General features: G+C 37.1%; 1 non-coding gene across 1 annotated transcript; it reads left to right on the forward strand.

The window, feature by feature from the left end:
• The first annotated feature begins 3,547 nt into the window (after positions 1-3,547).
• LOC111754336 (small nucleolar RNA SNORA2/SNORA34 family) lies at positions 3,548-3,689 on the forward strand. Its single transcript, XR_002789039.1, has one exon. It is a non-coding gene; the product is annotated as a small nucleolar RNA SNORA2/SNORA34 family (small nucleolar RNA).
• The last annotated feature ends 1,479 nt before the right edge of the window (positions 3,690-5,168 follow it).

The raw sequence follows: 5,168 nt of genomic DNA on the forward strand, positions 1-5,168 counted from the left end.
CTCCAGCAGATGGAGTTAGTCAGGACAGTGCAACTGAAGAGACTCACGAAAGAGGACTTTCAGAACTGTTTCTGAAAGTGGGAAGAAAACGAAATGAGTCTGATCAGAGTGAGGCAAGATATTGTGAGAAGGATTATGGTAATACAATTTTACCATAATAAATTTTAAAGATTTGAATATTAACCATATTTTCCATCATTTCTTTTACATAAATACAAAATCGCGTATTTCTCTGTACTGTTATTTTTATATGTGCTTGTCTTTAGTTGTTTGGCAAGGAATAGACTCATGATTATTCTTCTTAGAACCACTACTACATGAAGTGTAAATCTGAGCAAATAGAAAACTGCCAATAGATGCATGAGCCTGTGCACAAAAACCTGTGCCACTGACATTGTAGTTTAATCACAACTGAGTTTCTTTTGAATTCAGAATTATTTACTGAAATCCAAAATGAAATTAAAAATGGTCACTAGTGATCATTTGTAGACATGAGCTTAGGGGAGATGCAACAAAATGAACTCAACTATCTGAAGATTGATTAATCTAGATTTGTCCTCTCCAGTATAGTACTGAGATAACAAGACACATGAAACTAAATAATCAAAGCTAAATAAAATCAGAAATTCACTTCCCTAGTTGCAGTGACCACTTTTAATTTGTTCTATAGTCCTATGCAGTGTTGCATTATATGGAATATTGGCGTTCCCTCAGCAAGTTCTTGGGCAGTACTGGTTTAGATCATATTTTGATTCCTATGTTGAATAATTTTTACACTAGAATATGTTTTCCTCTAAAAATCTTAATAAAAAAGATGATATTAATATCTTAACATTGTTTCTTATATCTGGAATTTAATTTTAAGAAGAGATATCCTAGTCATAGTGTTCTCAGATCTTTTAGTCTTTTTTTTTAAATGAATGATTGCACAATAATAAGCCTATAACTCTACTTAGAGGATGAGAATACACAAATACTTCTCCAAGGTCATAGAGAGGAAATCTCCTAGCATATCAGAATATTAGAACTGAGAAAGGACTCTTATTTAGTAATCTGTTTGAAATATTGTTCTCTAGTTTATCCTATTAATAATGACCTAACTAAAGAAAAACTAGGGAGATTTTGGCGGATGGGTGGATGGAAAAGAAGCAAGTGTTGACAAGTTTAATTTCATCTGAGTCATTATCACAGAATACATGGACGCTATCTTAGTAATCTGCTTTTTTCTCAGTTTATTCATAAGAGTGAAAAGAAAGATGATATCTTTATGCTGATAGCAAAAAGCTTTGGAGATCAAAAGTAAGTCTTTTATTAAATTCTTGTCTAGGAGTTCATTTGTCAGGTCTAGAAAGACTAGTTATTGTTACTGAGTACCTCACGATCATCTGTGATTGATATGGAGAAATGAATTTTGAAAGAATTCCACAAGCAGTAGGTCCATCTAACCCTTGCCTGTCAATTTTACAGCTAAGCAACAGTTCTTTGTTTTATTTGCCTAGACAATTCTTCCAATCAAGTCAAATCTACTTAAATTAGGATACTCAGAGGATAAGGTGGTGTTAAGAAACAAGTAAGGCTTTTAGAGTTAAAGGCTAATACTGATGACCATTTAACCATGTTTATAGGAGTATGAATAAAACTCTAATATATCAAAGATAAATCAGTAAAATTTACCATTCAAATATGATTTAGGCCACTAAAGTATATTTGATTTTGAAACTTTTATAAAAACTTCCATTTTGGGGTCTGTCAGAATGCTAACAAATTAATCTAAGTATGGGTTTAGAGAAAGTGGTCAGGAATATATTATTTGGGCATTGTATTTTAACCTTATGATATTATTAGTTCATATGTTCACAAGTAACTCATATTTTCTCTGGAGAATTTGCCTCCTGCTGTCCATCTCATGGGATAGAAAACTACTTAATTACAGTAGCCAGATACAGTGGCACATGCCTGTAATTCCAGCTACTTGGAAGGCAGAGGCAGAAGGATCACAAGTTCAAGGTCAGTCTGGCAAATTTAGTGAGACTCTGTCTCAAAATAAAAAGATCTGGGAATATAGTTCATGCTAGCATGTGTGAGGCTTCCCATTACTGAAGCAAACCAACCAAGAATGGAGCAAAATTTAGTTATACACATTTTCTAAAAAAACATTTTTCCATAAAGAAAGAAACTACACTGACCTAAAGAAAGCTGAATGCAGTAGTTCTCTTGTTCTAGCTGATATTTTGATACTGACCTTGTGAAAAATGACTATATTCTTATGCCTATAAAAGAGAGTGACTTCCCAAATTCTTTTGATAATGGGATCTCCTCATGCCAGGGGGTGATACAAATGTGAAAACTCTCCATAGGTAAGAACACTTAGCTAAAGAATAATAGGAGAAGGATTCTTGGGGTCAGTCACAAAAAGCAGCCAATGAGACTAGAAAGTGGTTCAACAGTCAGAAAATGATATGGTTTTCTCTTTCTTCCTCAGCACTCTCCTTTCTTCAAAAGTAAATATATATATTTTTTGCCTCAGCTTTATTTTTCAAACTATAATCAAGTCAAGCCAAGCCAAGTCAGACTATTCATTTGTTTTCTTTCTGAGCTAAGGCAAACAGATCTAATTTCATTCTGAGACAAGGCAGGTGGGCTTAATAGACAGTACAGGGGTGGGGTAAAGAGGAGGGATGGCAACTGTGGGAGGGTATCAGTTATAATTTATCTTGACTTAGTAAGGCTTCCTTTCTGCATGATATGCTACTCAACAAATGGAGATACACTCCACTTAAATAATGGCTCACATTATTAGAGTGCTGTGCTTAAAAAGGACTTCTAAGCTGCATTAGCTTGAGTTAGCACTGCTGATGCTCATCTTCAAGGGGTCAGTCCAAGAATGAATCTATTTAACATCTTCATCAATGACCAAGATAATGGGAGGGAAATATCGGGCCTGCTAATTAACTTTAGGAAAGGCATTAGACAGAGAGTAGGGGTGGTTTGCACATTGCAGGACAGGTTATGAATTCTAAATGGCCTTTGCCTTGACAAAGCGCTTGTCAATTGCATTCAAAATCTTAAAGACTATTTGTGTTTTGTACATTCCTGCAGGCAAGGCTAAGAAAACAAATAGATGAACTCTTGATATTGTGAACCTGTGGGCTCTGTTTGTGGAAGCAGAGGCATCAGCACTTGCTTTTAGTAGGACCATTCATTTCTTATAGGTATACTCCCAAATGAGTTTCTGTTCTTAATATAAGACTCTTTCTCAGAATCTCAAGGCATTGCCTCACCGGTGTAAGACAAGAAACAACTACAGAATTTGTGGGGCCTTTTGCAAGATATTGAAAGATCCCTTGTTCATAAAACAGGAAAAATGCTGTTATAGGAACTAAGATAAGGCATTTTTCCCATTGTCTCCCTATCAATTTGTTATGCTATTTTTTCATTTATTATTTACTATCATTCTAAGAAAGGAAAAATTAAAGATTTGAATCATAAGCATAAATGCTGTCTTTCATCTTTGTGCAGTATTCTGTCAGTTTAAAATACAAGTATGCTGGCCCTGAATTGAATTAAGGCCGGCAGCTTCTTGATGCTGTTGGTTTTAAGCAGGAGCCTAAAGAGATGTCTTTCTATGGTCTGTTGGCCATTTCAGAACTTGGGCAGTGAAATGGTCAATACATTAGAAAGAAACAGCTTGAATCAACCTCTCCCCACCCTGGTAAGCTGCTGTGAGCGTGGCAGGCTCTGGTGGCCCAGGATGGGAGCCACTGGCATCTACTGGGACCTGTGCCATGCTGGGACTTGGAGTGCTGGGAAAGCAAGCAACCCTTCCCCCCCTGGTGAGCGGCTGTGAGTGTGGCAGGCTCCGGTGCCCCAGGACAGGAGCCATTAGTGTTTACTGGGACCCGCGACATGCTGGGACCTGGAGTGCCGGGAAATCAAGCAATCCCTCCCCCCTTGCCTGTTTTGTTTTGTTGAGCTTCAGTATACATGAAGGTGTAGACAGCTATTTTGAGGGAACCAGAAACTCTATGACAGCCATTAGTGAGTTCCCTCTCATCTGGTTTTAAAGACCTAAAATGCCTTTCTCGTTCAGTTCAGATCAGTTTTATACTATGTTGTTTTGTATGAATTCTCTGTATGTGAAGACAAGGACAACATCTCTGTATGCGAAGACATGGAAAACAAGAGACAGAATGACAGACAGTGAAGATCTCAGGTCATCTAGCTTTGAAATTTGTATCTCATACATTCCTGTCTTATGTCCTATTTTGTTCTGTTTAATTTTACCACCTTTAAAATAAAAAAAAAAAAAGAACTAGTGCTATATCAGCCTAAGGGGGAAAAAATAAAAAAAAAATGCAAGTATGAGAACATTTAACTGACATGCAGAATCAACAAAATTAAATGTGTATTTTATAGCTTATATATGCATCTGTAGTTCATTCTTCCAAGAAGAGTGGAAAAGTGCACAAAACTAATTCAAAAGTAGTTTTTATATTTCTTGGCATGAAAATTCTACCAAGATTTTTATCCTTGCCTTACTGTTAAGGAAGGACTGAAAGGCAAAGGAACGGAGGGCTGCTCTTCCATGGCAGCCTTTTCAGGAAAGCAGTTTGGTTAGTACCAGGATGTAACATTGATGAGAAAGGACACAGAGCATTCCTGGTTGTTCCAGTGATTTAGAACACCATTATCTTCTCGCTAGCCTTCTTTAAACAGAAAGTGTGGCTTGTCAGGACTCTCAGCACCTCTGCTTCTTCAGTCATTGCTGCAGTACTCTTAATTTGTGCTTGCTTTGAATCTTGATCCGCTCTCACATGTTGTGGGTCCACTGAATGTGTCTGATCATACGGATGTCAGCTGTCTGCTAATGGTGTGGCAAGAAATGGTAGATGCTTGTGTTGTGCTTATCTCCTTTGCCATGCTCATGCTTTATTGTTCCTGTGGATTTCACTTGCAAAACCTAAATTAAAAAATAAGGTTGTAGGTTGGAATTATATAATCCCAGCTATATGAGAGGCTGAGGCAGGAGGACCTAAATTTGAGTCCAGCCCAGATAACTTAGCAATAGTATCAAAAAACAAAAAGTTCTAGGGATGTAGCTCAGTGGTGCCCTTTGATTCAATCCCAATCACACACACACGTGCACACACATACGCACATGCGCACGC

Source organism: Cavia porcellus, unplaced genomic scaffold, assembly GCF_034190915.1.
Source record: "Cavia porcellus strain 051 isolate PalLab524CR breed Dunkin Hartley unplaced genomic scaffold, mCavPor4.1 scaffold_1, whole genome shotgun sequence".
In the NCBI taxonomy this organism is placed as follows: Eukaryota; Metazoa; Chordata; class Mammalia; order Rodentia; family Caviidae; genus Cavia; species Cavia porcellus.